The following is a 27558-nucleotide window of genomic DNA, read 5'->3' as shown; positions in this document are numbered from 1 at the left end:
AATGTTCACATTTCTTCTCATCTTGTCCTCTTGACATCTTAATGTTTCAGACTAAAGTAATTCATCATATCAGACAAAGATAACTGGATTTAATACAAAAATCTGTTTTTGAATCACAATTTCATTATCACGTGAAAGAAAGGGACAGAAATCAGCTTGGTCTTATTTGAAAAAAAATAATGACACCTCATTTATAATGTAGAGAAACAACATCAGTTTCACTAGTCAAATAAAGGCCTGATCACTGCATGTAGGAGTGGGCAATATGGACTAAAAGATTTGTCATGAAATTTTATGGTATTGTAATAACGATAAAACTGAGCAAGGACGCTTTATTACTTTTTTAGGTTGCTGATTACATGACACAGCAATAATAGCATCACAAACACAAATGCTATATTGTAATAAATATCTTTATGACACCAGTCACATAAAAAGGTAATCACTAAAATGCACACAGTAACTGCATTTAATCATATATTCAAATATTGAACAAACAGAGGAAAACAATGCTGACAATACGGACAGTTTTGGGACGTTTTAAACATCATGAATCGGATTTTACCGTTACTACGATAAATCAGAATTTAAAGTATCGTTTATCATTTACCGTGATAAATTTCTTGTCATGATGAGATTCAGATTTATTGCTGTAACGATAAATTCCAATTAATGACGTTTAAAACCCCCTAACATTGTCAGGATAATTTGTAGGGCGTTGCTGTTGTTCACAATTCAATAATAAGAACACAGGAACAGGTTGGTTTGGCACGTTTTTCCCTCAACAAATTAAATAATTTAAAAACTGTATTTTCGCAAACAGAAGAAATATGTAAAGGGGTAAATTCTGGTTGAAATTATAGTTTAGAGTCATTTTAAAGAGATGCCAAAGATAGTTGGAGTGGCCAAAGTTTTCTCTAGATGTATGAAGCGAGAGTGGATTAAGTGTTACATAGAGTAACACCTGTAAAGGCATGATCTCTGTTTCACCAAGGTTTGGGCATTTATCGCTTTCCATTTATCGTGATAAATTTCTTATAAAAATGCAGATTTGTTGTTGACGCGATACATTCCAATTGACGATGTTTAAAAAGAAATTCTCCACCGTTTGTTCAATGAGAGCATCAATAGAGATCAATACATCTGAAAATATGATTAAATGCAGTTACTGTGTGGATTTGAGTGATACAATGAACACTTCCTGGTGTGACTAAAGAAGCATATTACACATTTTTTCATGAGCAGTATTTGTTTGTGGAACTATAAATGTTGTGTCAAGGATTCACAGCCATCCCTAATGTTACCTGAAAAAGTAGTGATAAATAGTTTATCACTTTTATCGCTATCATAATAGTACCACAAAATATTGTGATAAAATTTTGAGTCTGTATCGTTTTACCTTCTCTTCTGTTCCAAGAGATGAGTATTTCAGACAATCATATGGAAACTATTATTACTACTGTTAGCTACTAAAACATGACTGTAAAGCAGCAGACTGTAGGCTGGCTGGTTGACGAGCAAATGTTTCAGCCTTTTCCAGCCTTATTGCTTTTTTGTTTAAAATAAAAGTAACTAATGTTTTATAATTTTGCATAAATAGCACAATATCATCAATGTTTTTTTCACTACAGGTTATCACATCCTACCACCCCAGTCCTTGTTTTGACCTTTTGTTCCCAAAACCATTAAAAAAATGTTTTTAATCACATGTAGAACAGCAGAAACAAAGAAAGTAAATCTTTCCTGTAACCATATACATCGTGATTACTCTAATTATATTTAAGCCATGTGAGCTGAACAGGAAGGGACGGCTGTCAGCTATTCCACAGTCTGTGGTGGATCACAGTTTCTGCTGATAATTGGAGTGAGAATAATACTTTTCACTGAACCGCGGCAGCCAACCCGACATATGAAACAAAAAAACCCAAAAAAACAGTCCAAGTGCTTTTATAAGCTCCTGTCTTCTTTGCGGCCTCCGTGTGAGACAGAAACGGCGTGGTTTTTAAACTTCGTAGCTTCGCTTGTTCTTGTGTCACGTTTCCATAACTGCCAATCAAAGATGGAGACAGCTGAACACCCGTGAACTACCCACGGGTGTTGTTGGGGGTTTCAGCGCGCAACGTTTCCAATCAAATCCACCACACATGTAATGAGTTTGGGAATTTCAGGGATCTCGGATGTTTTCTTGGGGTGCGGGGTTGCATGGAGGGGTGACTGTTGTGAGTTCCAGCTACGCGATACTCCCGTTTTGCATGAACGGGCAGAAAAGCATGTGCGAGTGTATTATCCCGTGAAGCCAGTAAATGGATTTTATTAAGTGAAAACATGTTAAATCAATTGAGATCAAACAGGACGATGTAGCTGCGGTTGCGGTCACACTAGGGGAAACATCCTCGGCATTTCCTCGTAAATCACAGTTCCCCTTCGGAACATGTGTTTTCGTTAAACAGACAACAGGTCCTGGCCTTACCGTGAAGGAAAGCAAACAGAGATAATGACAGCAGTGGTCCGGCAAGTAAATACCCCGACAGGCCAAATAAACTCTCTTTTTACCTGAAATGTGGTTCTGGTCCTGGTCCAGCAGCATCCTCCATGATTAACACTTGGCTGAGCTGGCCAGACGTTCCCACCTCTTTAAGATGATTCTCTATTGATTGTCGTCTGCCTGTTGCGCCACCGGCACAGCAAGGCAGGGACATATCTCCGTACAAGGTGTCTGCACATCATAATTACTGTCTCTTTTTGTCTACTCAGGATTATAAACTCTGAAAGCCGCCGATAGCAACGCACAGTTGTGAAAGGCAGCTGTTTCAGAAAATGGGGGGGCTTTTAGGATAATAATCAGAGAGAGTTCATTACATGTCCGTGAGGGTGAGAACTCCAGTCGCATCATTGGTCGGAAAGTGAAAGAGGTCGAGAGGGTTGAGGAAGGACAAGGGCCACATTCAGACTCCTCTGCCTGAATTCACCCTCAGCTGAAAGCAGCTGGATCATTTTGACCATCCTTATCGCCCTGCGCCACAGACACAACAGCATAGCCCAAACTCAGGCTGTCCGCACATCCTTAGAAAGTCTTAAATTCATGTATTTAGAATGAAGGTCTTAAAATGTCCTTAATTTATTTCAAAAAACGTATGTTGGCCTTAAATAAGTGAATAACAGGTCTTAAATTTTGCTGTGGCAGGAGTATTTCATCTTGTATTTTCAATGCAGTTTTTTTTTCTTATAGGACTTTTCTGTCACACAAAAGGTTGAGTCAAGCACAGACATCTTCATTGTTCTGTGATTCAAGCTGCTAACATACTCTTGGTAGCAAACAAGCTAGCTGTGGGTTAGGTGAAAATGTATCGCCAGTTGGCAGGATGACCTTTGTCTTCACCATCGGTTCACTTCTATGACTGAAAGTGGTTCTGGCTACGAAGCTGCGGGTTTCCAACCCGTACGATGCGACATGCATTCTACAACACGCCGCGTACACAGAGGCTGCAGACCTGGACGCTGCCATCCTGAGTTCAACTCCCGTTTTTTGGTTCCTTTGCCACATGCCTTCCTCACAGAAATGTCAGTTTTGCTCCAGTGGGATAATTAATGGCCCTGAAAAAGATTAGTGCTGCTACTGCTAGAATTGATCTAGGAGCAACATTTGATGCAACAAACTCTGGAGACAGACGATTTGTGGATTTTAAACATGATGGTCAAGCACCGGCCTTACTTATTGAAGAATTGTATTTCATTAAAAGCTGCTAATATGGAGGGAAATTTAACTTTTCTGTCTTGAAACAGACCTTAAATGTCATTCATAATGGTTTTAAGTTTGAGTTGGAGAAACCAGCAGAAACCCAGAAACTGCTTCGGTCCACATCTTAGTTTGATCTATCACTTGAAATTACCCTCATCCTCCGCTCAAGCTCCACTCTTGTATTTCTAGTAATCACAAAAACACATTGTGTTCCACTTTAAAGTACATTCTTTTCCTACATCCTTTTTCCATCACGTTCTCGTTCACACCAAACTCTAAGTACTCGTACTATTCTGTTGCAGTACGGTGTTCTAAACTTCCCTGATTATGTTTGGAAAGAGTGCTGGACCCAAACTCACGGTGTCACCTTAGGTCCTCACTGTTTTCATTACAAAATCCAGCTACGCTGGCAGCACAGCCCTGCAAAATACAACAAGTCATTCATTCTGAATTACCCATGAAATTTCACCTCCTTTAAAGTAAACTACTTCGCTTAATGACTTGGAAGCAAAAAAAGCTCCAAGAAGTAGACCACCGCCAACAAAGACATTTCCAGATGTTTCCAGTTGATTAGAGGGGAGGGGGTTGTTTGTTGTGAATTGGAACGATCAAAATAAACAGAAATGAATTTGGAAGGCAAAGCCAACTTACAATGTCGTCGTAAAAAGCAACAAGCTACAATCAGCGAACACATGAGGTCAACTGCATTCTAAAACATGACGTAAAGTTTTGCTTTTTTTAAATTAACTGGTGCATTTTAAAGGGGCAGTATTGTGCAAAATGATATTTTTGACCTTTACATTGAGTTATAAATTTATTCCCTCATCAAAAACATACCTGGAGTATTTTCTTAATTCTTCCATGCATGTGTGAGAAATCCTTCAATCTCTCTATGGCAACCACTTATCTGTGCAAAACACCTGAGTGGACCTAGCCCCGCCTTCAAGGACAAAGCTCCTTCTCTGAGCTGCAGTTTCCAAGATTCTGAGCTTCTGCCTCGCAGCGCAACCCTCAGCTCCTTCAGACTAGCCAGCGGCAATTAGCAAACACCTGGTGGACTATCAGCAGAGCTCATTATACAAGCTACCTATCAGGTACCTATATGTTGTGACAACTTCCTGAAGGCGGAGCTTCAGAAAGAGCAGGAACTTCTTAAAGAGACAGAGGCCCAATTTCAAAGCGTTAAATTACAAAGTCAAATTTCTGTTAAGTCATACTTGACATATACAGCAATTTTATAACAACTGAAGTGAACATAGTTTCTTGATTGTGCTACAAAATGGCACTATGTTCCTGGAAAATACATATTACTGCCCATTTAAGAGTATTGAGTTATGCATTGGGCCATTTCCATGTCTCTGCTTTATTTTTTAAGTGTCAGTCTCAGTCCGCCGTGATTAACTGGTACTAGCAATATATACCTATCATGTTGCCTGTGGATGTATAAGGACAAGTCAAAGCATAATTAGTGAATTACTTTCACTAATTCTCTAACACTCTTTCAAATTTAATGAGAAACATTTTCCAGCTGTGAAATGAGAGAAACTGCCATTGTGAGTTCACTTACATCTCATGCCATCTTGTCCTGATGGACCCAATACCATCTTTTCTCATGAATGGGCCTTCTGAGTACTTTTCTAAGGGTTTTTCAAAGGTTCAGCGTGTTTGTCAAGCCCTGTTTCTCCATATTTACACCAAAACACCACAATTATCAACAATCCTGATTGGGCTGGAGGTAACACAAATATACAAACTTTGTTAATTTCACCTACAGTATGTTGGTCCCTTATGACTCCGTTTTAGAGCATCATGTTTCTCAGCAGTCAAAAAAAAACTGAGTCAATGAATAAACAAAATCTCAGCCCCATCCATCTTTCCAATCCCACATTTTTTCCATTAATTTGCTGGTTTGTTTATGCAATTTCTCAGAAATTTATTTTCTCCCTAACTGAATTATTTTTTGCCATGTTTTGGGGGTCAAACCGCACCTTTATCAGACACTTCATACATACAGCTGACAAATACCTAATGGCAAGGCCAACTGATCTCAGGAATGGAGACGAAAAGTCTCTGTAAAACCGACAGAAGCTTTGTTTTATAAACCTGTTTGAGTGTAAAACCTCCCTGTCTTTGTCATGTTATCTGTTCGGTAAGCTGAGACATTCAGATCTGTTTGATTTTCAGCTGGCCTCACTCATAACTAGAATGTTTTACCCTGGAGACTCACAAAATGGAGAGTCCAAGTCCATAATGGAAAGTACCGAAGACCTCCGGGGACGGAAGAAGTTTTAATAGGAAGGAACTATCATTTTATTTTCAACATTAAAATATTTGTAGCTTATAATTATTTTGAGTCAAGGCAAATGTGAATTCCTACCATGGTAAAACAATCTCAAAAGTCAAATAATCTTCTAGTAATTTATGGAGATGTTATTTCATAAACTGGATAATCTGCCAATGTTGTACTAAACGGCTGACTTCATAGAAATGAAAGGATTTTCCAGGGAGGTTGGTTGTAGGAAGCAGACTGTAATAATGACCATCAAATTTAAATACCTAATATTAAACTGAAAGTACTCGCTGTATCTGGGCAGAGTTAGAGCTAGCTGATGGAAAACAATGCATGGGCTTTCTAACATGCAGTAGGTGTTTCAAATCTCAAAGTCACTGTTACAGACCCAGGTTTATGGTAAAGAACGTCAGAATTTAATTTAAATTACCATCTCATTATAAAGTTTTGTAAATATGTACATTTTGTACAACTCTAAAACGGCACAGAAAATTGACGTCATCATTCACAACTTCTTCTGTTTGCTGATTAGCAAGTTTGAAATTCTATTGGAAAAATCCAAGTCAATGGGAGAAAATCCAGATAGGGCATTGACGGGAGATTAGAACCGAGCAGAACTGCGTAGGAAGGCAACAACCAGGCTACAAATCCACAAGAAGGCCTTCAAAACTGGAATAGGTCCATCAGTGGGGGGAGTCCACAGTTTCTACTGTGCTGAGACATGATCCAAGTATCAGTCATTGTTAAACTTAGTTCACCTTTTGGGACTTAACTAGTTTGAAACATGTGATCGGGTTGCTGATGGGAGCTATTGTTGACTGTTACTTACTGGGTTTTCATTGACAATAAAATTGTGTAAATTGTAATTATGAAAATACATTTATTTAATAAAAACATCCCAATTGTTTTTTTCAAACGTTTTTTGCGTTAGGCGAAGGTGATTTTTCAGTCGTATTGAAATGTTTATATTTCGCAAAACTGCAACGGAAACACACGAGTCACGTGACCAACAACTTAATGTTACAAAAACAAAGAAGACGACAGGAAGCGGCAGAAGGATCACAGCGTGACATATTTATTAATGACTTATCACTTGAACAAACTTATTCCCATGTGATTTGAACTGCATTTCATATTTAACGGAAACACTGAAATTGTAAAATTGCATTGTGTTTTTTCTGGCAGAATCTTTTGTGCACATTTATAATGGAAACGCAAATACTGACTGAACACTGGTTGGTTCATCTCTTTGGTCCTCCAGTCTCATAGAACAGAGAAGAGAACCCTCTCGGTTTGCAAATGAGGGTTTTATAAAATAACCTCCCTAAATAAAACGGAGTAGCGTTCTAAAACTCCAGGCTCTTTACGGTTGGGAGGAAGGAAATACATCTTGAAGGTCGAGGAAGTGGAAAATGTTGCACTTGTGCCTCGGCTTGGTGATGGATGTGTCTGAATAAAGCCGTCAGAAACATTAAAGTTTAAGCAACCTGTGTCGGAATCACTTATCACCACCACCGTGACGGATTGAACATGCCACTAATGTTGTGCCTGGTCTCTTCACAAAAACGACAGGCGTGATTAACCGAGAGTCCGCTCCCGTGGTTCAAAGAGTGGAAACTCATTTGTGGTTTGCACAAACCTTAAATACCAATTACTGAAACATGCTCAGGGGACTAATAAGACAAAATGTCACAGCCTTTCCCAAATTATGACGACATGAAAGAGAACGAGCTGAAATTATTAGGACCTCTGGATATAATTTTCTCATCAAAAATGTTTAACCAGATACTGAAAAGTGGCAGTGCGTTCATTAGCTGCTCTGCTTTCGTTACTTCTTCACAAGAAACTGGACTTAGAGTACATCCTGAACATGAACTGCAATGTCCCACCACCAGTTATTAGTGGTTAAGAAACAGAGAATGCTAAGTTGTTTAACTGGATATGGAAGCGCTGAACCTTGCAAAGCTACTGAGAGCCCTTCAACATTTTGTCCTGTTACAACCCACCACTGAGAACTAGAAGGGTAATGTTGTCAATATTTCTAACAAATAAAAATCTATAAAGTATGATACACATTTGTACTGAGCCCTTTTACTGTCATATGCCTAAATAAAAATATTCTGTAAATAAAAGTATGGCTCCAAATTAATAAAAGATGCAGGCGCTGATCATGTGATTCTTATTTTTATTCTGCCATATTTTTGTTTTGTTTCGTGTTGTTTGGATTGTGATCAACTTTTGTGCTAAACGGCTTTTAATTCTTTTTAATTCAGTAACAGTTTGATAACAGAGACCAGCCAATTAGTGCAATTTTATAGCACAATCAACTGTTACTTTCAGTTGTTATAAAAATGCTGCATATATAAAACATATATTAAAAGAAAATGTCCTTCCTAGTTTAATGATTTGAAATTGGGCCTCTGTCTCTTTAAAAGCTCCTGCTCTTTGTGAAGCTCCACCTACAAGAAGTCATCACAACATGGCTCCTCTGTTAATTTAACAACACCTTCACCATCATTGCACTAGTAGTAGCTCCTATAATGAGCTCAGCAGATGCACAGTTACAACCAGGTGTTTGCTAATTACTGCTGGCTAGTCTGAAGGAGCTGAGTGGGGGAGCTGTGAGGGAGGGGAGCTCTGTGAGATGGAAGCTTGAAAGTATCCAAGTCATTTTAACCTTGTTGGTATAACTTTTGTTTTTAGCTAGCCAAATTACTCATTGTCAAAGGAAAACAGATGGAAAATAGCCTTTGGCTAATTCTGCAAAAATGTCAATTAATGTGGATTGATCCTACCAAATAAATGAAATGAAACAGTCAAAGCTTCCGGATAAAATCTGGGGAAAGGTCTAAACATTTCTCTCATCAAACTGATCAAACTCCAGGTGTTTAGCCAAGAGCAATAAGGTGGCATGTTCATCTCCAGGTGAGCAAACCTGATACAAACGTACACCAAAAGACTTGTAAGCGTAACTGTACTATTGTTATTCATATACAACATATGTAAAAAATCCAAACTTAACAGAGCTGCATTGGGAAGTGTGGATATTTCAATTGGGACTGGACAAACAGCTAACGCTGAGCCTTCATTCCTGCCGTTGACCTCCATCTTACTTGTGATTTTGACAACTATCAGTCCAATCTCTCCTTAACCACAAATCTCGACCTTCAAAGCAATAACTTCAGTAATTTGGCGCAACAGCCCTAAAATCCAAAGACATCTCAGCTTTAATCGACCAATGTAGCGTTCACGCTACTCCAGAGCTAATTAAGCACGCAGAGGCTGTGGGACCAGCGGCACACTAAATGATTAAACTGCATCCAGTTTATAAAACCTTAGACCAATATCTGGGTCTGCATTAACTGCTCATTAAAAGTAATATCATCTTGCGTGGATCAAATCTCGTTAAGCAACTTCCATCTCTTATGTAGGTTTGACTTCAGGGGCCTCGCTGAGGGGCAGATGATTTATGAAAGGCTCAGCTCACATAAAAGAACCGGTACTGCATAAGCACAACGAGGCCCGTCCTTACATAATGTCCCCCTGCTGGGAAAGCCTTTTGGATTTGGAGAGTTATGAGAAGTTGAGTCCCAGCTTAATTTCTGAGGAAGGTTGAGATGCTGTTCTTCGAAGCGACGGTGGGAAAGAGGACTCCCACTCTCACCCACGGTACACTGGTGGATGAATGTGTCTGTCTGCCCCTGCATCTGCGAGGATTTAACAGTTTGTTCTTAGGTATTGTAATAATTGTCGAGTTATGTCACTAATCTTACTTCTGGAAGAAATCAGAATAAGTTTCCACGGTTTAACTGTAAGATGAGAAAGAAAACACAGAGAAGTGTAAAGTAGTTGGGTACTTTGTCAATAACTGAGAGATGGAAATAAATTGATAGATGGTTACTTTTATAGAAGTCATAAAAAAAAATTATTTTGGGAAATATTTCTTAAAATATTTTTCAATTCTCTAGAAAAAACTAAGGCTGCGTTCACACCAGCCCAGTTTAGTGTGTTTGAGAAATCCCTTAATCTCCCGTGGCAACCACTCATGACATGCAGAACACCTGGGTGGACCTAGCTCTGCGTTTGAAGGTGAAGCTCCTCCTCTGAGCTGCAGTTTCTAAGCTTCTGAGTTGCTACGTCACAGAGCCCCTCTTCCCCACAATCCCTCCACTCAGCTCCTTCAGACTAGCCAGTAGCAATTAGCTGGTGGAGCTACACATCTTCAGTGCATACAAGCTACTTCTCAGAGTAACGCTGGTGAAAACGTTGCTAAAAGGCTTATAGAGGAGCCATGTTGTGACGACTTCCTCAAGGCGGAGTTTCAGAAAGAGCAGGAGTTTCTTAAAGAGACAGAGGTCCAATTTCAAGACGTTAAATTAAGAAGTACATTTTCTTTTAAGTCATATTTTATATATATATATATAGCATTTTTATAACAACCAAAGGTAACACAGTTACTCGATTGTGCTATAAAATGGCACTATGTGGCTGGAAAACACATAAAACTGCCCCTTTAACTTACTGCCAGAGAACGGCTGGATGCTTGGGGATTTTATTGCATTTGGACTGCAGTAGAGACCTCAATGGAAATACAAAAATGTGCACAAAGTAAATTTTGCATAATAGGTCCCCTTTGATGAAAAATGAGCTATTGCAGTCCCTAGTGCATCCCCATCAATAACTCGGCATCACCAACTGAATGTTATGTTCCATGAGTTTCCAATTATCCATCCATCTGTTATCTTCTGTTTAACCTGAGGTCAGGTCATGGAGGCAGCAGCCTAAGCAGAGAGACCCAGATTTCTTTCTCTCCAGCTACTTGGGGCAGCTCCTTTAGGGAAATCCCCAGCTTTTCCCAGAAACATAGTCCTTCCAGTGTGTCCTCGGTCTTCCTCTGGGTCTCCTCCTGGAACACATCACCAAGTATGCATCCATTCTAACCTGATGCCTGAGCCACCTCAACTAGCACCTCTCGATGTGGAGAAGCAGCAGCTCTAGGTCTGGTAGAAGCCAGACCTAGAGCTGTGACTCAGTCAGGCCAATCAGGGAACAGAAGGAGAAGCTGTGAACAATGACAATGATTTTCTCCACTGTTTTAGGATTATGGTCTGGCTGTAGTTTTAACAATGGCAGCGGAGGAAGTGAAGAAAGGTGTTCAGTCTGTGTTGGCCACACTTCCAAATATTGAATTAACATCAAAAGCCACATGGTTCGGCTCAGCACTTCTCCCTTCGCAGTGGAGGAAGGGTGTTTGCAACGCAGACAATTTCTGGTTGGCTTCATAGCGTCAAACTTGCGCGCTACATATGTTGCACCCAAAAGTTAATGACTGGGTAAAACGTAAAACTTCAACAGAGTCCACGGCACCAGGAAGCAATAGCGAACCATAGAAGAACAGGCTGGTTTTTAGCAGGCTACAGAAGCCTTGTTAGGTTAATTGGCGAGTCCCGGCTGTTTCCTACATTTTCAAGTCATCTGCATCAGAAAACTCTTCCCTCCTCCCAGCCACCACCCAGAACAAGATGCTGAGGCGGCTCAGCCAGCAGACATCAAGTATCAGCACTGTTCTGATGTCTATACGTTCATGAAGACCTGAGCAGTAGATCAGTCATAAAACACATCTCAAGAGTACCATCGTGCCTCCTAACTGTGCAAGCCATATGTTGTGTGGCGTTTCTACATTCCTGTGAAATGTGTTGTTTTCCCCGGTGGAATGCTAGTGTAAATATCCTCTAGTTTATGGGAAGGGTAAGGTGCCATTGTGCAGCGAACTCCGCTCAGATGCCAGTGACCTGGTGGAGGAGCGAGACCTTCCGACGGATCCACGCCTTCATCTCGCTGGGCCAGCCAGCAGCTGTGGCTGGCGTCCAGGGACAGGCCTGTCTGTGGAGGGGCTGGGAGGGGAGGGGCTCAGTTATGCAGCCCCTGCAATCAGGCTGAGAAAACAGGTGTGTGAAAGGGCACTGGAAGATGAAGAAGAAGATGAAGTCAGAGGGAAGTTGCAGGTAGATTAGGGAGAGTGCTGCGTTTCGGAGCCCCTCTATGTCTCCCTTTCATCTCTGTCACATCACTCGTCTCCCATTGGCTGGAGCGCCCAGAGTTTACGTCATGATTTTCTGCTCACCTCCCCACCTGCCCTCATCCCTAGCCTCACCCCCTCCATTGTTTCACCAGCTTTTAATAAACTAAAGGGCAGATTCCTGACTGCAGTGCAGCGGGTTGAGGCGGGGAGCGTGAGGATGGAGGGGAGCGGGGGTGTAGAGACCTGTCCTCCAAACACACACAGTGTATGCACACGCATACACACACAGACACACACACACACAGTATGGCATGCGGCGTGCCAAGCTCTTCCACTGTCTACTGACGCCAATGCACACACACGCATCTATACTTCCTCTCTCACACACATACACACACTCCCTCACCCTCTCCACGCGCCAACCTCCTAAAAGCTAAGCTCCTCACTAAATATATCCCCTTCTGTAAAGATAAGACAAACAGTGTGGATTTGAGCGCGCGCTACAGCCAATGACAGGCGGCAGTGTGAGCCAGGGCTCAGCTTGTGTTAGCTTTGCACTTAAGGCTTCTCAGAAACTTTGGTGACACAGAGGACACGTCTGCATGAGCGTTTGCAGATTTCTGTCTCTCCCCAGGCCGCTGCAGCGGCGGCAGGAGAACGGGGGGCACTCGCTTGTGGTGCTGATGCGTTGCTGTAAATGCGTTGTCCTAATGGTTTACCGTACGCACCTCACGGTAAGGGATGGTTTACGGTATAAAAGTGTGTTTTAAAAATTGCTCATGGGAGATTGTTAAAGTCGTTTTATTGAGGTTCCAGACAAATTGTACAAAGTTACGGGCCGTATTTGGAAACCCTCCCTCACTTGTTTCTGCAAGCAAAGGTGAAGTTTTAGGCCTGATGAAAGATGAAAAGTTTTTAACTCAACCTTATATAGTCCCTCATTGCATGTTTTCTAAAACAAAAACTCAACTATTCAATATGGGGGGAGAGTTAGTTTATTTCACTAAAAACAATTGGAAAAATGTCTGTTATAAGTGAAATTATCTCCCAGTGGAACTCATACCTTTTTTTAAATATTTATATTAATTATTAAGGAATTGCTGACATAAAACAAACTCTTACACCTTTCTGGAAATTTACTCACAAGTTAATTTTGTTTTATTTCAAGTGTACTGAGATATTAGCACTAGAAACTAGACCAAACACACTTGGTAAGATTTTGTGTTTGTAGTGTGGGTTTGAATACTACTTTCACACATTCAAAATACAGTTTAAAAAATATATTTTTCACTCCATTTCAAATATCTAATTATGTTGTCATTTGTAGACATAAATAAAACAGACATCTTGACATTTTGAATTATTTAATTTAGACAGTTGGCTATTTATTATTAGCAGTCTCACAGTCAGCACAGCTATTATTAAATGTGACTTCATGGCTGTTCAGTTTTCACTGTTAGTGAAAGAAAGACTAACAGTATAGGGGGAATATTCCTTTTTGATGAAGTCATTTCTTAGGTCATAGATTGCTTTTTAAGGGTTTTTAAATAAAGGTTTCTCTTTTGGCACATGGCTCTTTTGAATGTTCTATAAAGATGCCCAACTTATATTTAGATACCAGAGAGAAAGTTGTACAGCGGCTTTCTCTCTGTACAGCCACCTGCAAATACCTAAAATTCACAAATACTTGAGTTATAAGAACACTTATAACTGCCTATTTTAATAGTTTAAGTGCTAAATATACCCTAATATATGTATTAATGTCTCCGTGGAAACGTTCTTAGCAGTACCACAGAAGCTAAAATGAACAGTCTTCCTTATCTCTCTCATGGTATTTTAGCCAATCACTGCCAAGAAAAATAAATGCCGCTCCTGGATTGGCTGCTTTGCAAACACCAGTAGTGTGCTGAGAACCATTGCGCCATGTCATTTCTGGCTCCCAAAATGCACAGATCTGTCAGATATTTGAGCGACAGGCGAATAGGTGAATCCACGAAAACTGAAACTGAAAAGGCAGAGGTCCACTGTACTGACCGCGGTTTTCTCCAGCAGTAGAACAGCTATTAGGACCTCCCTCAAATGTTTCTGTGCAGAAACATGATAATTTACCTTCCTTACATGAAAGACAACATTGGCTGCTTGGAAAGTCAAGGAATGGAAACTAAATTAGTTCCACAGATCTCTATTGTTAACGTAAAACTGTGTTGAAAAGTGTGGCGAGTAAGCTAGGATCAGCGCGCTAACCCACCACCGACTGGCTACCAGAGCAGATAGTCTGACTAACACGACCCTTGACTTTCAAAACAAGATACTTTTCCTGTCTTTTCTTATATGTCCCACCACTTTCCACTTTTTTAGAAAGTCAAACATCCTTCTGGTTTCAGCCATTATCATTACTTATGCCTTGAGTAACTTTTTAAGTGTATGTATCAACAGTAGAATAACAGATATCAGGATTTTCCTAATAATCAATATTCTATTTTAGCAGCAGTAGGGATAGGAGATTTTTTTCTGTTAGATAAAATCAAATAAAATCTATTTTATCTATAAATATAATTTATTGTGCTAGCACAATAAAAGATTGTGAAATATTTACTGGAGGTTGTGAGAAAATCCTCATGCTGACCCATTTCTACCTCAAAATGTAACTGCTCTTCAGACAGAAGAAAAAAAGCGAGTGCAGTACTTGAACCAGGTCAAACCTCTCCTGGTTTCAAGCCTGAAGTGAGGCAAAGTGGAGCTGGGTCTTTAAGCTTTGCCGGATCGGACCCGGGTTCTCCAGCTGCGGTAGATCAGCCATGGTGGCACTGGGGTTCCTCTGGACCAGCGGTTCATGCACAACAACCATTTGTCAGAAGCACATTTCCACAGCGGTGGGCCGTTGTGAAAACAATATTGAACCTTCACCGTTGTCTAAATAAATAGACGCACTGTGGGCCTCAGCGAAAGGAGAGAGAGTGTGAGTGTGTGTGTTTCCATGCATCTGTGAAAATATGAAACACGAGAACTCAGAGATGAAAACTAAGACTGTGTTGCTCCTCTTGCCGGATAGTTACCGTCTCTCTGCACCTGGCCGCTCCGTCTCAAACACACCTCCTACTCTCCTTGGTCACATTTCCCATCTCCAAATGGTTTTAAAGCGATTCGAAGTTGAAGGCCAGGATTCTAAAACCCCCTTTTTTCAGACTCCGCAAAACTGTTTCTCATCTGGTGTCACCGGAAGTTGGAAAGGGATGCTTGCATCACTCCATCTCTTTGGCTCGCCTCTGGGGTCCGTCTGGCCGTCATTCTCTCTAACCTCTCTCACACATCTCGGTTTCATTCTGTTTCTCCTATTTATTGCGTCCTTCTCCGACTTTGCCAACCTTTCCTTCCCCTCCCCCCCATTCCCTTTGCTTGAGTTGTCTTTCGCGATCCGCCGATCTTTTACGGTCACTTCATTTTTCATCCGAACACCTTCTCCCTTTCCGACGCGGTCAAGTGGAAGTGGTAGCTCGTCTCCTCCTGCCTACCTACCGCAGAGTCTGCTACGTCTGTCAGCGTCTCCTACTGCCATAAGTCAGCAGCCTCCAGGTCCAAAACAACAGGCCAAGTCAATCACAGTCAAGGACATAACAGATCTGTAAAACACATAGCCGTGTACGTCCAGATGCGTGCGCACGCAGACACACACACACATACACACACACTCCACATGAGCTCGCCTGCCCTTCCAGCTTGCCTGTCAGTACCTGATTAGCAAATCCATCAGTGCCAATGCAAACATGTTTCCTGCTTCAGCACATCAATCAGATTATAGATCCATGCAGAGCAGAAAAAGCCATAAGCTAAAGACAAATGTGCACCTGAGCTTTGGGACGAGAGAGGGGAAAGTAAGCAGAGCCGTCCTTCAAACTGTTGCATTTGCAGCCATGCAGACATCTAAGAGATGACATGAGTCTCTAGAGGACGAGCTGTAGGTGGGATGATCAGGTCCCGGTGGTCTTACCTTCAGTCGCAGTCAGCTGAGAGGCAGAGATCTTGCAAGCAACACTGGATTTGTTCTACTATTGTTTCCCGGCCAGCTCCTCTTGTTTCTACCTCTCTCTAACACGCAGGGGATTGTCTGAGTGTTACTCTCTCCTCCCTCTGTCTCCCTCTCACCTCCTCCCTCCGCCTCTCCTCTGTCCCACAGTCACACGCTCCCCCGTTTCATCTCTGACGGGGAGATCGGCGGAGGGAGGGAGGGAGAGAGGGAGGCAGCGAGGCTGGATGCTCTGGCCGTGAGGACGCCCGTCACATGTGGATCGTGACACAGCAATCATATATTATACGCCCTTTCTTTTCCTCTATCCTAACCCCCCAGCCCCCAACCACCCCCCCCCTCCCCCCCGGCTGTCCACCTCACAAACACAACAGCTGACACACCGACACGCTCCACAGCAGCAAATGGGAATTCCAGGCCTGGACGGCCCCACTCGTCTCTATTGGGAGGGAGTGGGGGGAAGGAGGACTGACCAAAAGCTGAAGCCAGTTTTACGAGGTAGGGGTTATAAAACTGTAGTTCAGTTTATTTGAAAGCCCGTGTGGCCTTCCAGTTTAAACACCCTCCGCAGTCGCTTTCCTCAACAGAAAAATTGGAGAATGTTCACTTGACGTGACCTTTTAATAGGACTGGGCGATATGGACTTATCACGATATTTTGTGGTATTATTGCAGGGTTTCCCCCATTATATTATAACCCTGGTGGACCACCACACTTTACCTGCCCCCTCCCAACAGGTTAAAAGTCATTTGTTTATTTTAAATATGGATATTTTTACACAAGTAACAGTGACAGTAAAGATGGATTAAGCTAGGTTTATAGTTGACTCACTAATTGCGGCGTTCCTGCATCTCCCCGTTGGCTTCAAACACTATTATTTCCATATTACGATGCCTGCTCATCCACTTCCAGATTTTGTAACTTTTAACATTTTTCCACACAAAAACTGCCCTATTACCTCTTAGCAGGTTTTCTGGGGAAAACCCAGTATTGTGATAACTGTAAAAGTGAAAAGAATAACTATTTATTGCTACTCTTTTTGGTAACTGTATCATTGTGACTGCATAACATAGAAGTGAAAGGCCACGTTCACTCGTAGCCTGAAGTGGCCCAAATCTGACTTTTTTTTGCCTTTATGTTCCCTGTATCTGATTTTTTCATGACAGTCTGAACAACACAGATCCAATTTTGACCAGAACATTTGGTCCTATATCTGGTACCTATCTGATCTTTTCAAATGTGACCTGAGTCTGTATGGCCAGGTCGCTTTCATCCGACCTGAACGTCATTGATACTCCACCACAGTCACTATTCTGCATCCTGAAACGCGATGCGAGAAGAAAATCAACAACCATGGTGGACGGTGATGAGGATTAAGTTGTTAATGTGCTGCACAGCAACTTCAAAATCAAAAGATGCGCTCCACTCTTACCATCCATGCTTACTTCTGCAAACACTGAGCATGTCGCTATGTGTGACGTTACTGCGTCCTCTGCTGCGCATGTGGTTGTTTGTGGTTCACACAGAAGCTCAAATACAAATTACGTATATTTGGAGATGAGAACAACCATGCAAAAAAAAAAAAAAAAGTGGAGAAAATTTCTAAAGTTAATAATCCTGACAATAAAGACAGTTTTAGGTTTAAACATCATTATTTGGAATTTATTGTTGTAACGATAAATGAAAATCTTATACGAAATTTATCAAAATAAATGATAAATGATATACTTTTGTGCACCACACTGAGCTACCAGAAGCCAGAAGTTCAATATTGGGACTAAACACTAATATTAATGTTTAGTCCTAATAAACACTAAGAAAAACAGCCAAGTTAGCTCCACAAGTAACAGATCCACCCAGAGGACATTTCACCTATCCTCTCTCGTAAACCGTCCAACTACATGACAGTCGGGTGGCTGCATGTTAGGAGAACATGGCAACAATCACAACAGGGCCTCCAGTCGGATCTAAATGGTAGCGTCTACATTAATCACTCTTACAAAACTCAATATAAAAACAGCTCGCAATGTAAAATAGACTGACTACGATCAATGGAAAGCTAATAAAACTCTGAAAGTCATACCCTCTGTGAGACTGTGTGCTTGGCTGCTGCCAAATCATCGCGCTACACTGCATTTCATCAGTCGTCCCGCTTGCTGCGCCGCAGTTCAGGGACCATTTTCACCAACGGCATAAAGATCAAGCTTGACAGTTCGTTCTCATCAGGAAGACTCCGCACTGCTGGAAGTGTCTGAGCCGGCCAAAAGCCTGAAGTGTGGGATACATAAGACCAGGCGTGGACTGGGCCTGTCGCCAGAGGATGACTAGGACTAAAAATTAAAGGGGTTTTATGGTATTTGAGAAAAAAAATATCTGTAATGAAATGGTAAGCTGACTTAAAAGTTGCAGTATGTAACTGTTATGACTTTAACATATTTGTTAAAACTGTCACCATGTTGTGACAGTACAGTATAAGACATACAATCAGGCACCTCTGCCTTCTCTCTGAGGTTTTATAGACGTCTGCAGAAATACACCAAAAACATCCGATCAGAGCCAGGAGGATGGTCTTAGCGCTCTTAATCATCCTCATCTATGCACTGCTCACACCCTGACCCTTGCTCTCTGCTTTGCTACAGCTGGTTCACCACAACAGAGACTGTCCTGAATGCTAAAGCAAGTTAGCATGGCCACTGATTTTGTACAGCTACCTACTGCTACATTAATTTTGCTATACACTACAGTATTGTATGGGAGATTGATTTTGTGTATTTTAATAATAAACAATGGTTGGTTAGGGTTTAAAAGCATATTCAAGTTTTGATTTCCTTGCATACTGTGTAACATCTCTTCTCATCACTCTGGCACCAACTAGTGCCAGAGTGATGAGAAGAGATGGTTAGTGACCAAAAAGTCAAACTTATGCATTTTACTAGATTGGCCATCGCCTTCCTATGCAATTCTGCACCGTTCTAATCTCTTCTCACTTCTCCATCTGGGCTTTCTCAAATTAACTTGGATTCCTCCGATAGGATTTCAACCAGGCCAATCAGCGAACAGAAGGAGACGTTGTAAGCCATGAAGTCAGTTTTCTGCACTGTTTTATAATTGTAGGTTAGTTCTTGATACCACAATTTTAGCAATGACAGCGGAAGAAGTGAAGGAAGCCGTTCAGTCCATGTTGGCCACACTTCCAAATATCGCATTAGCATCAACAGCTGCCTCTTTCAGCTCGGAACTTCTCTCTTCATAGTGGAGGATGGCTGTTTACAGTGGAAGAACTTTCCAGTAAGCTTCATAGCATCAAACAGGCGCACAATCTTTATCAATTTGGTAAAAAGTCAAACTTTCACGCCTTCAGCAAGCCATCGTTTCCCAATAGCCGAGAGCCCAGACCCTCCATACGAAGCGAAGCATAGAACAAGAGCCCGGCTTTCACCAGTCTAGTGTTTTACATCACTTGACCAAACAGGGAGGTGGAAAAGAATAACACTGGATGTGTGAGGTTAACAGCACATGCCAACGGAGTCATTTGATCAAGCACAACGCCCACATGTAGACAGACACACACAACGTCCTGGTATGTGGAGTCAAACCTCTCGAGGGGAAATAAGGGGAGCAAGCTGCTCCACACTAAGTAGGGCTTAGTGGGTCAAAAGTTTAAGAAGTGCAATTACCTGAAGGACCTCGGCTGACCCTAAAATTTTTCACCTTCTGTTCTTTTTAGCGCACACACACATACACACACATACACACCCACCTTCAACAGAGGCGATTTACGGCCAGCAGCGGGAGGGAGTGAAAACTTATACACCACCAACAGGCTCCTGGAGAAAGAGACAAAGAGACCCACGAAAGCAGAGTTTGTGTTTTGAGTAGACTTTCAGGCATTGTAAATGATCACCACAGCGGGCAGTGTCATATTAAATGGCCATAACTCACCTGGACAAAATCTGACAGCTCCTGCTCAGCTTACTCAGCTTGGGTCCACACCAGAGGTGGTGACAGCGAGTAAATGGCTTCAGATGCTGTATCATAATATCGCATTAAGAAAATGTCCAAAGAAGCCAAATGTGAATCCCATCTGTGGAGATGGGAGGAGGGTGGGGTGAGAGGTAGAGAGCGGCGGAAAAAGCCAGAGGATATATCGAGCAAAATGCTCAGGACCCTCTGAGATGACGAACCGCTAGGAAAGCAGCTTTCTGACAACTTGTAAAAACACTTTCAGGTACTATAGCAGTAGTCGGTAATTGGACAGCAATAAAAAAAGACGTAAAGGAGTGTTCTGTGACAGCTGTGGAAAGGTTGCTTGCTTTTTTACGGATTATAATAAACTCCCCTGCTTCCTGAATTGTTCAAATGCCGTCTAGTAATTCGTCGCCTAGTGTTTCGCGCCATACCCAGAGGCTCCTATGGTTTGGGCCCGCCGGTCAAATTGCAGCCTTGTTACATCAGCGCCTGAGCCAGTGGCTTTTGTGAGGGATGTCCAAGCCGCGGTGGAGCCCCACCTTGGCTGCAGGCGGCCTGATCCTGCTGCCACCAGGAGCAGATGAGTTGGGAATGGGTCTGACATGACGTGGGTCATCTTCTCATCAGAGCGAGATTAGCAGGGCAGGGTCAGCCCACAGCTCAGTCTCACCTGAGGTAAACATTTTAAAGTGTTCAGGCCTGCCTGTGGAACATTATCCCTTTTATACTTAAATATGTATATCTAATGTAAGGAGACAACTTAAATTAACAAAAGCTAATGTGAGCAGCAATAAGAATTCACAATTTGAAAACGCAAAAATCTTTCTCACCAAAGTATTTTCTGTCATTCAAAGCTTTATTCAGTTGCTATCAACTGGTAAACAAAGCATAAGTGATTATTCCCTCGAGTGAATGTGTATGCTTTGTAAGGTAGATATAAAATTTTTTGCCGTTAAATACATTTATTTTTGTGTGCTCGAAATGTTGAATTTGGTCACGTTCAGTGATCTGTTCCACTTTCGGTGATCCAGTTCACCGAAAGTGGAACAGAGAATGCAGTTTTAGAGTTACTGAATGTTTGTTTTATTTGTGGAAACAAAACTTCTAATGCTTGAAATCACTCACCGATTTGTAGAGCCTTCATTTGATTGGTTGTGCTTGTTTCTCATGAACTCGAGTTTCCTGTATCATCTCTGTCTCACCGAGAGTTATTGTTCACATCCAGAAATTTCACGCATGCACACAATGGACCTTACCAAGCTCCGCCCAGAAACGCCCTCAAAATCCCACCTAGCTGCATGTCTCACAAACAAAGCCTCGCGGTGCTTATTTTCTATGTGTAAACATGGCGTCTTTCATTTCGACTGACTCTCTGCAGAGCATTTCTGCCGGATTTTCAAAAAATATCAGCCACGACAATGGACAAGGGAACCAACAAGTTCATGTCATTTTTTTTGGACGACATCAAGGTGTTAGAGCCACGCGATGCCTCCAAGATTGTGCGCATCACAGCGAAATGTTACCGGTCGTTGAGGAAAACAGCAGATCCTCACACCCTCAGCATAAATATAGCTGTGGACAAGATCACTGATGCCTATTGTTCTTGCAAGGCTGGGTAAGTCAGGCATTCATGGTTTTGAGGGTTACTTTTGAATCAATGAATTCTGTTGTTGGCAAATGTTCGAATGTGCCTAGACCTTATACGCTGTACTCATTCTGCAGCACATCTACATGTTAAGGTTGTCAAAGTCAAGCTAGCATAGCTAACCTACTTCCCTCTCCGTCCTCATTTTACTTTAATTAAAACTTTTTCCTGACCTGTGAAATATGATTCCCTTGGACATTGTTATCCAGTTGTTGGAGTGTTGACAATAGCAAAGCACCGAGTCCTTATTTCTTTTATATTTCATGTGTACATTTGAAACTTAGTGTGTTATATTGACAATTTCACAGATAAAACCGATGGTAGTCATCGTTGCTAAGCAGTTTTTACCCCCCAGCGGGGAAATGGAGGAAAGGATCTTGTCACTGAATAATAATTGGGACATGCTTAGTCTTATTTTTCTAGCCTCCTGTAGCAGCTAGCTGTGCTGCTGTATTGATTACCAGAGAAAATAACATCAGATTCAGTTTTGTCTATTTCAGACCTCATAATAGTCCTCCTCTATTGTTTTTGTACTTGTACAATGAGGTACTTTGCTCTTAAAAGTAGGTGTAGCCTCTATGTTTATCGTATACACTCCACTTTTCTTATGCTAATAGTTAACTTTTCCGTTATATGACTCTTGTTCTAAAATCTGAACCCTTTGTATTAGCTGTAACTGAGCTTTACTGAGGGTATTTCGGCCACTCCATACCATGGTAGTTTTTAGTAATTATCAGACTGGATGATCATTCAGAGGTTTGGAGCACACAGCTTCAGACTTTTTGGACTCCTCTTAAACTATACGTAGAAAGAAAATCTTTCCTTTCACTTTTTTTTTTGAAGAGCAATTGTTTGCTCGTCAGTTGACGACCTTAAGATGTTCTTTCCTACTTAAGATTGAGACTGAAGTCTATAACGAACACTGAAGGAATTACAATGAACTTTAAAAACAATATCGTTATATTTCATATTTAATTACAGCTCCTAAATTACTCAAGACGGTACAAATAAATTGAAGATGACAAGAACCCCCAATGAAAGGCCGTATTTCCATAATCTCTGCAATGAAATTAGAGTCAAAGTCAATACATAAAGAATTTTTCCAAATTAGTCATTTTCATACCGTCTGAACATTGTCTGATTTGAGGTTGTAAATATATTTCTCTGTCAGTTTCCATCACTGCTGAAGAGTCTGCTTCAAAGCTCTTTTTCTCCCAGTGACTGTGAGATGTAGACTGACTGACAGACTTTCAGTCTTCATTTTGAAGATAGGTTTTCAGCTTTATTTTAAGCTACATGAAAATATGGATGTGGGCTATAATTTTGGAGATTTATTTGGACCGGTGTGCAACAAGGGAAAAAAAATATGCGCCCTTGCCTCGAAAATAGTCTCCGCTGGGAGCCAAACATCTGACAAAAATAGTCCCACAGCTGTAATTTACAGCTGGTGTAGAATAACTTTCTGTGTTCTTGACCAGGTAAAGCGACGTCTGCCAAAGACAACTCGCGTTTGATGAGTGTACCAGGTCTGGTGATAAGAATTCAGGGGGAAACACGAGGCAGCGTAAACCGCTCAGAATACACGGATAATGTCAAGCGCAGGTACCGAACAGAAACGGAGCTTCTCGGATGGCGAGGCTATAGACATAATGGTTTAAACACTCGTTTAAACGCATCCAGAAAGAGCCGCGTTCATTTTAAAGGACAGCAGATAAAATAGGAGATGAAAAGGAGAAAGAGAAAGATTTTGGAGGCAAAACATCGCGAGAGCCACTCAGGGTTTTCCCGTGTGTACCCAATGCCCTCGGTGCCAATGCCATTGGCATAGAGGAATCGCGGGAATGGGGGAGAGCAGCCAGAAACAGTCAACTGAATGAAGCCCCCCTTCGTCTCTATAGAAGAGCCTTTACAGAGAAGAGCGGCCTCCGCGGAGAACCACTCAACAAGCTGCTCCTTGTTGGTGGCAACGTTTTCATGACTAATTTTCGCACATTTTTGTGGCAGTTCGGTGAGAGGTTGGAGAAAGATTTAGCAGCGGTGGTTCGCCACTCTAACCCGACAGTGCATAACGCACTGTTGGAGTATTCCACACTTTCACCTTATTTCACTTTGTCCATGTAAAACCAGATCTCCACGGTGCTGGACTTACATTCGCTTCTCATACATGAGAAAAGTAACCAAAGTTGAACCGCTCTGTACCTCAACAGGACCGACGGTTCTCCTCTCTGAAACATGGAAACGACGAGTTCTTACTCTGTAAAGGATTACAACAAAAGAAAAGGGAAGAGGCCCCCTTGTGGTCACACCTACTCAACTCTAGTAACGAAGCAGTAAAATGACTGTTACAATATTTTGCTAATACTGAAAAAACAAAAACATAATTTCGCTATTGCGTTGTTTCCATTAAATAAGAAGCGCAAAATTGAAATGACACGTGAATAAACTTGTTCATTATTCGGTCATGGTGCTAGCGCTCATCAGCTATCAGCTATAAGAGGAGGCGTCAGGGTCTTATTCAGACTCTTTAGACTGCACTGTTTGGGGGAAATTGTTATGGATTCAACACGTTCAACTTTTAATGAACCGAGTGATGCAGCGAGAGCTCTGGTGGAGCCAGCTGCACATTGACCATCACCTACCACTTCCTGTCTTCTTCTTCGTCTTTGTCACCAGTAGTAGTAACATCCGGCTGTTGATCATGTGACTTGTGTGATGTGGAATAAGTGTTTCCGCTGCAGTTTTTGAAATATATGTATTTTGATATGGCCACAAAAACCATCTCATCCCAGCATAGATTTTTTTTTTTTTTTATTGAAAAACGTGTTTTCTGGTAAGTGAATTTATTTTTGTAATTTCAATTAGCCCAATTCTATGGTTAATGGGAATGCAGCTGACATGGCAAAAGTTATTCTCCACATTGTGATGCAGAGGAACACCATGAATTCCACATCCTTGATTCCTATAAACATGCACTGTTTGGAAAACACACATACCATAAAAATATGACATCATTTAGTAATTCTCATTTCCTGGTGTTATTAGCCAGTACTTTTCAGTTTGCTAGCAAAGTAGGAAAGAATGTAACAGTAGATTTAGACTTTCTGTTGTTTGCTTTTCCTGGTCTGGTGTGACTCCAAAGTTCCCTGCAAACTCAAATATTTGTTAATTGCAAATGTAAACCGAAAGAAATTGGACTAAATCACGGAATTAAAAACATATTTCCTGTGAACTGGAAAACCAAAACCTGCTGCTTTGGAGGATCAGTTTGGGGGGAAAAACAACATGTGAACGCAGGTGCTCTGTGATGCATGTGTTTCCGTGTCCTTCCAGGTTCAAGACTTGTTGTCGGGAGAGAAGGACGGCACGCTGCCAGCAAACAGAAACTTTCCCCCTTCTTGTTTTCACATATCTGTTTAGACTTCATATATTAGCCATGACTCCATCAGACTTGCATTGAGCACCGTCGCCCATGTTAGCACACACACGTGGGTGTGTGTGTGTGTGCGTGCGTGCGTGCGTGCGTGTGTGTGTGTGTGTGCGTGTGTGCGCGTGCGATATTCTCAGATCCTCTCTACTCCAGAGACATGTTTGAGTTTCCTGCATATCAGTTTTTACAGTGAAGCAATCCTCACCAGAGCGGCAGTAAAGTCGAACAAGGACGAGGCAGGAAGAGCAGATTCCGTGCGGCACGCCTCCATGTTGAGGCTCGTGTTGAGCAGGCGCAGGGAGACAACAGGAAGCAGTCACAAATCACGTCAACACATTGCATGCTTAGAGGAGGGGGCTGGATCTGTGCTTGTGCTTCAGACTTTCGTTGCACATGTTGGTCACAATGGCTGAGTTCGGAAAACAAGTTTTTGATTAAAACCTGGGCTGGTTAGCAGTAATCGGACACATATTCTAGTACGTTACCTTTTAATAAACCAAAAAAAAGGATACAGTCTTTTCCAGAATATTAGAAAATTCTAACAGCAGTGTTCTTATTGCTGCAGATGGTGACAAAGCTCGTAAAAGTTTTAGACTAGTACAGGTTTACACAGCTGCATTTCCATTAATCATGGAATCGAGCAAATTGAAATTGCGATAATAAATTTACTTTATGGAAACACACCGATTTCCAAAAAACTTTTTTGATAAAGTTTTTACACTTGGATGAGGTTGGTTTTTCAGCCCTATCAAATTGGATGTATTTTGCAAAATTGCAATGGAAACACTGTTTTACTCATTCCACAGTAGCAACAGCTGGATGTTACTACTGTTAAAAACGAAGAATAGTGGCCTACTATTTCCTACGTAGGAAGACGATGTTTTTTTGTTTTTTTTCAGACAATGGTCCAGCTGGCTCCATCAGAGCTTTGACAGCGTTGCACAGTTTATAAAAGGTTGTGTGTCATTGCAATGTGTTGAATCTGTAGCTCGTCTGTAAAATCACTCATTACAATTTCCCCAAAACATGGCCGCTCCAAAGAATAAAGAGATGACAGGAAGTGGTAATAGGATGATAGTGTGGCAGGATTTTTAATGATGTGAACAAGCTTATTCACTTGTGATTTTAATTTCATTTCCTATTTAATGGAAACACCAGCATTCAGTTTTTTCAATGAGCAAAATATCGACAAAGATCATGTAGATCAGTACATGTAAATGGAAACAGCTAATTTTGCTCTGCTCCTCATCATATTCAAGTGTAAAAAAAAACTAACTCCATTTTGTGTCTGCCGACATCTTTAAACTTAAGTTATCGGCTTAGATCCAATCCCTACTAAACTGCTTAAAAGTGTCGTAATTACTTGGTGTATCAATTTACAGAAGACCCTCTTAACTACTGTAAATCTAATTTGTCTTCCCAGGGCAGAATAATTGCAAATGTTCCATTTCTCTGCCTTTTTTAATGACCGGGACCAGAGTACATGACAAAGTTTATTTTTTGATACTAAGTTCATGAGACAAAAGTACAGCGGGCAGCCTGTCTATTTGCAGCTTAGTATTTGCAGATTCACCTATTGGTGATTTTTTTTTTTTTGTGACTCGTAATTCCAAATTATTAAAAATTCACTTTGTAGAGCATATCTAAAATATTTGAAAGAAAATGCAGATTAGATAGCTGAAAATTGGTTAGCATTCCAGATTCCATTAGCGCCATTTGTTTCCCTTGTCGCTGATTGTTTGTACCACCAAGAGCGACGATAAGGAAAACCGTGGTTATGCCCCTTTTCCACTGGCTCTGCTCTACTCAAACCGCATTGTAAGCATTTTCATTTACCGAAACATGCTAGCTTTAGCCTAGCAAATTGCACGAAGACATCCCCAGCAGGAGCAAGAGGTCTTCATAGAAGCTGTATGTGACAGGTCAAAAATGATGAGGACATATTCCTATTTTAGGAAACATGTCACCACATTTTGTTCACGTTTTGAGCTGAATTGTAGCAGCAGATTGAAACTGACCTGCAGAAACTCAAGATAGGACAAAATAAACCATGAATGTCATCTGTGAGTAAATGTAATGTATTGATGCTGATTAAATGTAGAGTGCTATTTAACTGCACTTCAAAAGTTTTCAAGAATACACATGGCATTGCTTTTATTAAGTTGAATAAAGTATTGGGCTGTGACTCAGTATTGGCCGGTTTCCATCCTTAAATGACTGTGTGGTTTGGCTCATCCACAGGACGGGACAGACCAGACTGCTTAGAACAATCAGAGGATCATCAGGGCTGACCTTCCCTCCGTCCTCGACTTGAACAGATCTAATAATAGATTTTATTCATAATGCCCTGTATATCTTGAGATCTCCAATTGGTAAAAACTAGGGTAAAGAAATGGTTAAGTAGCATCTCGGAAGACTTCACAATCCTGGACACAAACTGTT

The 27558-nt window shown here is 41.3% G+C and overlaps 1 protein-coding gene across 3 annotated transcripts in view; it reads right to left on the bottom strand.

Moving 5' to 3' along the window:
• Window positions 1–20423, bottom strand: part of ndp (norrin cystine knot growth factor NDP) — a 33509-nt gene extending 13086 nt beyond the window's left edge. Inside the window, exons 1-2 of one of the 3 annotated variants that reach the window (XM_017308164.2) lie at window positions 20018–20423; window positions 19836–19902 (exon numbers count right to left, since the gene is read on the bottom strand). The gene's annotated coding sequence lies outside the window, so the exon portion shown is untranslated. Of the gene's footprint in view, window positions 1–15107; window positions 15659–16039; window positions 16375–19835; window positions 19903–20017 lie in introns of those variants that run through there. The other 2 variants (XM_008437273.3, XM_081599093.1) reach the window with 2 other exon arrangements.
• Window positions 20424–27558: the final 7135 nt, after the last annotated feature.

Source organism: Poecilia reticulata, chromosome 2, assembly GCF_904066995.2.
Source record: "Poecilia reticulata chromosome 2, P_reticulata-male-v2, whole genome shotgun sequence".
Taxonomy (NCBI): domain Eukaryota; kingdom Metazoa; phylum Chordata; class Actinopteri; order Cyprinodontiformes; family Poeciliidae; genus Poecilia; species Poecilia reticulata.
This window is presented reverse-complemented; position numbering and strand designations above follow the sequence as displayed.